This window comes from Hyaena hyaena, unplaced genomic scaffold (assembly GCF_003009895.1).
Source record: "Hyaena hyaena isolate Hyena2069 unplaced genomic scaffold, ASM300989v1 scaffold_573, whole genome shotgun sequence".
Taxonomy (NCBI): domain Eukaryota; kingdom Metazoa; phylum Chordata; class Mammalia; order Carnivora; family Hyaenidae; genus Hyaena; species Hyaena hyaena.
The window spans coordinates 210038-219985 of NW_024081211.1; positions in this window are offsets into that span (position 1 = coordinate 210038).

The following is a 9948-nucleotide window of genomic DNA, read 5'->3' on the forward strand; positions in this document are numbered from 1 at the left end:
CCCCGTCTCTTCTCCTGGGTTCTGGACTGAGGATTCCAAGTCACTGTTTGTGGTGGACTGGGAACTGTGCTGTTTGAAAGAGTGAAGAATGTGTCCTGCTAGAACCTTCCAGGAAGAGTCGAGGATGATTTAGGGAACAGTATGGCCAGCGTCCTCCTAGGTTGGCCTTGAACTGGTGAGACAATATGGAGCAAAGTAAGTGTATTGTCCATTCCTCTCAGAAAATGGTCCTGGTGCAAAATGCTGTGGTTTGTGTCCTTTCGCCGTGGCATCCATTCGACACCCCCAACCAACAAGGCAAATTGTTGTGTGACGTCACAGTGTGACGGTGGTTATTTGTTTCCTGAAGCTCTGATCTACAGAGCAATTCTCAACCAATTTGTTCTGTTCTACTTTGATCAACGGGCAAGATTCTTCCTGCACACCATCTTCTCACATGTTTTTCTCATTCTCCACCCATTATTATGATGAGCACATGAGTATCAAGGGCGTTTTGGCTCTGTGTGGGGCCCAGGTGAATGGGGGACAGCATTTGAGGACAGATCAGCACATGGACCATCCACTCAGCTCCCAGGGAGAATTTTAAGAATTTTAAGAATTATTGGCCTCACTGGGGTAGCTGCGTGGATCAGTCAGTTAAGCGTCTGACTTCGGCTCAGGTCACGATTTCACAGTTCATGAGTTCAAGCCCCACATCGGAGCTTGGATCCTGCTTTGGATTCTGTATCTCCCCCTCTCTCTGTTCCTCCCCGACTCTCACTCTGTCTCTCTCTCAGGAAATTAATTAACATTAATCAACATTTTAAAAAAAAGAATTATTTGCCTCACCACCTTCCTCTTGGGAAAACCAAATCTCATTTTTCCCTGTAGTTTGCTACTGTTTTTATGGAGATGGTGCCGAATAGCAGGGAAATAATATTTATATACATTTCACATGTGATCACACATCAGATAAATCATCTATTAGGATTTATTTAAATCATATATAAGGATAATTTTTTCCTTCTTATTTCATAACAACAGATACAAATTATATTCCTAACATTTTTTTGTGTCACCTTCTTCATTGTAAACGTTAATATTCTTACCTCTGTTCTTTACATAGAGTTCGTTGTTTCTTTCTATGTTACCTGGTATTTTTCATCCAGACATTATAGCATGCATACATTCAATTGTAGTTAATTTGAATGTCTCTTTAAAACAAGTTATTTGAGGGGCGCCTGGTGGCTCAGTTGGTTAAGCGTCTGACTTCGGCTCAGGTCATGATCTCATGGTTTGTGGGTTCGAGCTCCGCGTCAGGCTCTGTGCTGACAGCTCAGAGCCTGGAGCATGTCTTCAGATTCTGATCTCCCTCTCTCTCTGACCCTCACCTGCTCACGCCATCTCTCTCTCTCCTCTCTCTCAGAAATAAATAAAACATTAAAACAATTTTTTTTAAACAAGTTATTTGAATCACATTCCTTAACTGGATGCCCAGCAGAGTGACTGACAGATATCATTTAGTCCCATTGTATGTTAGATCAATAAATGTTGACTTAAGGTCAAAACAATTTTGGTTTATAGCTGTATCGGTTTACAAAAGGAAAAAATGCCCATTGATCTTGACTGTCAACAATGGTGGTAGAACTGCTAGGATTTTTGTGTAACCTGTCTTAGAATCATTTCTGTTGTGTTTTTTTTTTAGTTGATTTGTTTGTTTTGAGGTGGGGGAGGGGCAGAGAACAAGGGAGAGAGAATTCCAAGCAGACTTCACACTGTCAGCAGAGCCCAGTGCAGGGTTCCATCTCACCAACAGCAAGATCATGACCTGAGCTGAAATCAAGAGTCGATGTGTACCCGACTGAGCCACCCGGCGCCCCGCATTTGTTTTTGGTCAGAGGAAGGAAGCATTGTGTACAAAAACTGTGCACGAGTTGGTGGTTATCATGGTCCATTTGGAGTGCCGGTGGCTTATAAGCAACAGAAATTCATTTCTCATAGTTCTGGAGGTTGGAAAGTTCAAGATCAAGATGGCTGTGGATTTAGTGAGTGCCTGCTTCCTGATTCATAGACAACCATCTTGTTTGTGTGTCCTCACCAGGAGGGAGGGACAAGGAAGCTCTCTGGGGTCTCTTTTATAAGGGCACCGATCCCATTCATGAGGATTCCACTTTCATGACCTAAGAACCTCCCAATGGCACTATCTCCAAATACCATCACATTGGGGGTTAGACTTCAACATGTGAATTTTAGGGGGACACATTGGGTCTATAGCAGTGGCTAAGATTTATGCTTCTGCAATTCTGAGTTAAACAGACTTGGTGACACTATAATGTATGTAGGGCAGGAAAGAGGGTCTAGAACGAGTCTTAACTTTCTGGCTTACGGGTTGGGGAGGAAGTTGGCAATACGGGGAACGGGTCTGCAGGGTAACACAGGGAAGATGGGTGAGCAGACCTGAATGCGTTCAGTTTGACTCTAGACAGGCATCAGTGCAGAACCGAATTGGGCCTTTCTGGGTTACAAAGAAATCCTTAAGTTCCAGGTGTCTCAGCTGGCTGAGCTTTAATGCAGCTACATGGAAGCAAAGTGTCCAGTCTCGTTCCAACTGAAAAGCCCGCTCCTTCAGCACCATTGAGCATCAGAGATAAACAAGGAAAATAGGCAACGGGGAGAGTACTGAGGAATTAGTGCACCATGAAAAACAACTCAGATTTGCAAGAAAGACTTGATATGTTAATTACGAGGAGCCAGGACTCCTTTTGTACCTTGGAAATCACTCAAGTTACCTCTGTGACATTTTATTTTAATGCAAGAAAAGTTGGGTTCACTGAAGGGCCAGAAACCAAGGGTTCTCACCTCTGTCCACCACTCTCTCCGCTGATTTCCCTTCCTTCATGCTTCGTGGTTTCTCTATGCACCCTGTTTAAATTCTCTCTCTTGGCCAGCGGTGTCTGTATCTTCTTACAGCCTGACTCCTCAAAGGTTCATCGTGTACAGGGCCCACGTTGGCTTTCTTTCTACCTCATGGGATACTTGACCTACATCTCTCCAGACTTTCTTTCTACCTCATGGGATACTTGACCTACATCTCTCCAGACAAACGATGTTATTTTTTATTCTCCGGGTCCCACAATTCTTAGGAGAGAATGGCATTGTCCGTTTCATTTTTAAAGTCGCAACGCGTGGGCAGGGTCACTGGCAGGCGTGTGGATGAGACATAGTGCAGAAAACACATCTCACTTAAGACACCACATGGGGACCTGCTGTACCCCTTTGCAATCCAAATGATCGGACATTTCCCTAGCTACTTCCCCTGTAGAAAGAAGGACTTCAATCAATATAGTGCTTTTGTCATAATTTTTTATACAGTGAGCATCATAAGCTCTGAGTGGAGGTTGTTCAGTCTTAACGTTTCTGGATCCCTTTTCCAGAACTCATGTAATACTTTAATGTTGTCACCAGATATTTATTGTCTTGCAATCCAGTCCTTACTTCCTGCCGGACTTAGGTGCAGTAGGATGTAGAAGCCACCAGGTGTCACTGTTGCAGGTAACATTTCAAATTCCCCAGGTTGCATCTGATCCTGCTGGTGCAAATATGTTGGTAACAGGGCACATGCTCCAAGGAATCACATAGACTGTCCCTCCTGCCAGGAAGCTGCCGTGAACGGATAAGTTGACAGTTTACCTTTAATGATCCGTAGATAAGGAACGTTTCTAAAACACCCAGTTCTGAGGGCCACTTGCAAAGACAGTCACCAGAACGAGCTTGCCTCTGATGAGGTCCTTCCACCCTGAACATCTATGAATCTGGGATTCTGAGGCCAAATGGCTGTGGTCTTCGCCCGCCACTCAACCTTTGTGTGCTTCTGTTTTTGTCAAGATCATTCAAAATAGCAGCATCCCTAATAGTGAGAAACGTTAAGGAAACATCACAGGGATGGTAAAAGTTTGCTGTGTGCATAGATGACTTCCCTTGGCCCAGAAGGCTGAGGCTAAGAGGCTAAGTGCCTCAGCTGCTCCAGCAAGAACACCGCTTCTTTGCCAGCGTCCGTTTAACTCAGCTCTGGGATGGTCATGCTGATGTGGAAGGTTTGTGGATTCATATCCCTTCTCACCAGGCACTCCTTCTTACATTGTGTTTTTATCTTTCTCTTTTCTTCTTCTTTCTGTCCTATGTTCTCCTCTATTTCCCCTGCCCCACTCAATTATTGTTTCATCTTTGCCCATAGTTCTCAGTGCCTCTGAAGGCACGTCTTAGCAGCCTCAGGAGAAATCGGTGCTCGGACACCTGGCTGGCTCTGTTGTTAAGCATCTGACTTTGGCTCAGGTCATGATCTCACAGTTCGTGAGCATGAACCCTGCTTTTCTCTCTCTCCCTCTCTCTCTGTCTCTGCCCTTGCTCTCTTGCGCCCTCTCTCTCTCAACAAAAAATTGGTGCTCAGGAAGAGACAATTCTGGACCTCAGTTTCTTTTTTTTTTCTTTTTGCTTTCTTTCTTTCTTTCTTTCTTTCTTTCTTTCTTTCTTTCTTTCTTTCTTTCTTTCTTTCTTTCTTTTTTACAAATAGTTTATTGTCAAATTGGTTTCCATATAACACCCAGTGCTCATCCCCACAAGTGCCCTCCTCCATGCCCATCTCCCTCCTCCCCCCCACATCCATCAGTCCTCAGTTTGTTCTCAGCATTCAAGAGTCTCTCATGGTTTGCCTCTCTCCCTTTCCCCCACCATTTCCACCTTTCTTCTCCCCCATGAACCTCAGTTAAGTTCCTCCTAAACCTCCTATAAGTGCAAACATGTGATATTTGTCCTTCTCTGCCTGACTTATTTCGCTAAGCATAACACCCTCAAGGTCTGGACCTCAGTTTCTTGTCTCTTCTCCTAATACTCTACAACATAAGCAGAGGGATCCCAGCTAGTGAAAATGGTTGGCTTATTAGGAAAGTAGGATCTAAAGAATACCACTGGACATGTCGGTGAAGAGACGCGGCTGACCCAGGTCAGTGATTCTCAAAGTGGGTGCAATAGGGGTGCCTGGGTGGCTCTGTCGGTTAAGCGTCTGACTTCGGCTCAGATCGTGATCTCATGGATCGTGAGTTCAAGTTCCACGTCAGGCTCTGGCTGACCGTTCGGGGCCTGCTTCGGATTCTGCATCTCCCTCTCCCACTCCTGCTCTTTCTCTCTCTGTCTCTCAAAACTAAATAAACGTTACCAAAAATTTTTTTTCAAAGTAGGTTCAGTAAAACCCTGCTCCTCAAGATGTAGCATGGAAAAAGCAGTTCCCTACCCAAGGAGTCTGAGAAATGCCACAGCCACGGTCCTCTTGTGGGGAGGTTTGCCGAGTACATAGGGCACTATAAAGATGCCAATATGTACTCCAGCAAGGAAAGAGTGTAACTGTTATCAGCCTTCTCCAAGTTGACCCCGAACCCATTTACTGGCCTCGCTGATGGTACGTACCACCTGCAGGTGGTCCTCTGCAGAATGTACTTTGGGGACTATTCCTGCTGGGGGAAAGGTCTCCAAATCCTCTCTTAGCAAGGAAGTTAAAATTGGATGCTGCCCCTGGAATAGGCTCGGGCTTTGATTTTTGTGTTCTGCTATGGTATCGTTAAAGCAAACTGAATAATATAGGTGATAGAACTTTTTTATGATGTCATTTACATTCCTAAAAATAAATACTGAATCACTGCTGGGATAGTAAGACTATCTTCTCTTTGGAGGAATTTTCACTGCTTGAATCCATTATAGCTTTAGATCATTTAGTTTAATATTTATCGAGTGCTCACTGAATGCCCAGGACTGTCTGACGGATGCAAAGACAAATAAGGCATAGTTCTTGCTCCGAAGGAAACCTACGGAGGATCTTACAGTCTTCTACTACTTAACTCTTATACTCTGCTGTTTTTTGATACTTAGTAAAGTATGTGACTCACGATAGGCTTGCCATTGCACCTAGAAGAGAGTAAGCTTTAAGTAAATAACGGTAGGCATTATTAGCTATTTAGTTAAATGCTTTGAGTTCAAGAGAACCTTATGGATAATTTATAATTTCAAATTTCCTCTCCTTGTTGCTTAGGAACACTAAAAACAAAATGCAGATAGGCGGTTTTTGATCTTGGTGCCCAGGTTCTCTTTAGAATGTGTAACATTGTGCCCCAGGGCTATACGAAGCACCCCTTCACACCCCCACTTCCATCTCCCCTGAACTCAGACAATGCACCTGCTTTTGGGGCGATCTCTATGATCACCTTGTCTGCCATAGTTCCATTGGCATCGAGACCAAGTGGAAGTTTGATTTTATTGTTGGAGATGGGCAAGTGGAGCGACCCTGGCAGGTCACAGACTTTGCCTCACTCTGTCACTTGGGTTTACCACCTCTCCAAGGAAACCAGTGCTGTTTTCTCAGGTTTTGCTTGAGTTCAAGATCCAGGTTATGCCATTTCACAAGTATACTGCCCTTTTGCATCCACAGCGGATATGGAGTTCCCCTCATCTGGGCTTATACAAGACATTAACAATGACTTCAGACCCTTGCCTCTCTCCGGGTTGTGCCCTCGAGTCCAGAAGCAGGATAAGAATTTGAGTAAGGTTCCTCAAAGACTGTGCCTAGGGGCCTGTACCAAGCCTCCCGCCCTGGTCTACTCTGATAATTAACCACAGTATACACCTGGAAGCTACGGCTCAGGATTTCTGGCCTTTCCAGGAGATGGCCCTCCTTAGCAGTCTTATTAAAACCAAAGACGATCATTATTTTCCTACTACTTTTCGGTTGAAAGTCCGAGAAAGCAGATGAATGCTTATTGAATTAATTCTCCTTCTTATCTTGCCCCTCGAAATATCGTAACTTCTTAGAAACGGTCTCTTCTTTGAGAAGAAACATTTGTAAGACGTTGGCAACTTCTTTGTAGAGAGATGTGTGATTCCAAAAAGGCACATTCCCACTTGGGACAAAAGCCAACTTCCAATATCAGTTGAAGTTTCGCTTATGCACAGGATGAACGAATTCTAAATATAATTTAAGAAAAATCCTTTTCAAAGCTTCTCCTTGATTTATGGACCTTATAAATATGACCGTGGAAAGATAGCACGTAGGATTATGGGATTTATTTTCTGTGTTTGCCATGAGGATGAAATAGAGTTTGGGAATTAAGGAGGCCAGACGCAAAGGGAAATTAAATAAGCTCTGTGGATGAAAAGAAATTTTTTAAAAGTGCCCTATAAGACATATCAGGTAATAAAGCACCAGGGCCAGATGGATCCACAGCTGTATTGTACAGAACATTCAGACATAAATTACTTCCAATTTTAGAAGAGGTTTATAAACATGCTCCAGGAACCAAAGAAACTTCTCCTTGTTTCAAGTTCGCTGGCAAGAATAAAGAAATGCACAGGCTATAAACTTAATTTTATTCCTTAACTCTAACTAAAAAGCTATGACTGTTAGATTTATAAAGCTATTAAGCAGTATATTTGCCTGGATCAAGTGGATTTATTCCATGGAAGTTTCCTGGAAAACAACATTTACTACTTAGTTAATATTACAAATGCAGAACCAGATCATTGAAAAATAGGTATGGATAAGGCCTTTACCTAGTTAATTGATGAGCTGAATAAAAGCACTCATTTTGGAGAAATAGTCACAGAAGGTTTTTTGTAGAAATTTCAGATAGAATGAATACAACTTTCTCATTTTTCGAAATATATTCTTAGACTAATCATATATATATTAAACTAATATCATACATACTTCTTAAGGCGTGGTTTGAAATAGCAGAAAAGCCATAAAAAACCTTTATGGCCAATACCAGGCTTGGGAAATTATGGTGCCTTCCTTCAATGGGTACTGTGCAGTTACTGCAAATAATATAGAATATTTAATACCAGAAAGATGACCATCATTTTTTAAGTGGGAAACATGGGCCAAAGCAGTCTTTGTGAGATGCTTTGCTTTTTGTAAAGTAATAGAAAAACATTTGTTTGTGTGTCTGCAGTGTCCATTGGGGGGTCTTGTTAGAGCCAAACACTGAAAGTGAAAGTCAAGACTATCAGAGGATGCACTTAGCCTGGGCTGCTGGGGAGGCGTCTGTCAGGGGCCACAGCGCCCCTTCAGAGCAGCATGACACATGCCTCTTCAGTGGGAGTCCTTGCAGCTGGTCAGCCCTGTGAGAGGGGAGGAGAGACACCACAGGCAAGGCAAGAGCTGTCATTTGCTTGGTCTCATATCTCACAGTAGCTAATTTTTTTTTAAGTTTATTTATTTTGAGACAGAGAGAGAGAGTGAGCGAGTGCGAGTGGGGGAGGGGAAGAGGCAGAGGGAGAGAGAGGGAGAGAGAGAATCCCAAGCAGGCTCTGTGCTGTCAGTGCAGAGCCCCACGCAGGGCTCAATCTCACGGACAGTGAAATCATGACCTGAGCTGAAATCAAGAGTTGGACACTTAACCGACTGAGCCACCCAAGTGCACTGCCGTTTTTGTTTTTTGTTTTGTTTTGTTTTGTTTTTTAATAACAGCTTGATAGGCTTCTAGGGTCTTTAAGGGATGTTCCAGTTACAAGAGTCACCACACTCAGGAGGGTACCTACAGCTTCCTTGTCTGATCAAGTATTTAAAGCTCATTTACAGTCTTCCCCAATCTAGCTGAAATTTACCAGCCACGGGTTACCTTACTCATTAAACACCATGGCTTGATGCTATAGACTAAATATCTGTGTCATCCCCTCCCCCTGAATCATATCTTGAAATCCTGCCCCCACGATGATAAGAATTAGGAGATGATGCCTTGGGGAGAGGAGATTAGGTTCTGAAGGCAGAGCCCTCATGTATGGAAGTAGTTCCCTTATAAAAGAAGACTGAGAAAGCTTCCTTCCTCCACGTGAGGTTACAGCAAGGTAGTTTAGGAAGTGAGACCTCATCAGATTCTGCCAATACCTTGATCTTGGACTTTCCAGCCTCCAGAACCTTAAGAAGTAAGTTTCTATTTATAAGCTACTCAGTCCATGGTGTCTTTGTTACAGAAGCCTGAATGGACTGACACTTAGTGTTATAGTAACGTTCCATCTGTTGAGGAACCAGGTGTTTAAGTGGTCAATTCATGACAGTGAGCCAAACTGCGGGTGACAGTCCAAACTCAACCTTTAATCAGTGCAAGCAAGAGGCCAAAAGAGGCACCTGCCTCCCAACGTTGTATTTCCCTCATGGAGTGAGACTCCTTACCTGTATTAGTCTCTAGAAGATAGAGCTAGAATGTTAACCGAAGGGCCAGTTTTCATAGAAAAGGGCTATTAACCCTCTTTATTTACTTCTGAGTCTTTTGTCCCTTTGGGTTAAGGTTATGTTCATGTGTCTTTCTCTTTTATTTGTTCAGTGAGTTGCCTGGAAGTTTCCGTGCTCCAGGGTAAAGACTCTGATGTTGCATCCCAGAGGGTACAGCCATGGGCGTGTCCACAGTTAGGGAGGGATGACAGTAGCTTTAGCAGGACTTACTTTGACTGTCTCTCTCCCTCGTGTCTCTAGTAGTCTGGCCACCTCCGTTGGTATCACACTTAGCTATTAGGCTTCACTAATTTCCAGATGGTTGCTCTATTGCTTTGAACTATGCCCTGGGACATTAAATTGCTTGACAATTTTATCTAATTAAATTTGGGTTCTTTTTCAGGAGGAAAAGTGTTTGAGGCCAGTCTTTGAGCTTTGTTTTGACCCCAGGAGGCTTAATTTTAGCTGTCTTTTTCCTTTGTTCTCTGTTAAACTTCCATTGGTCTACCACTTGGCTTATTATTCTTATAAAGTTACCCGCCTCATCTTATTCTTTACCTCCAAAATCTCCACTGTTTCAATAGTGCCTTTGGTTTAAACTTCCCCATACCCTGTTCCAAATAACATCATTCCTTAGAGGAGAGATTCAGAGCCCGCTGTTCTTAGGGCTTGTCTCTTGCAATGGACAAAATCTATGTTCAACTGTTGTCATTTTG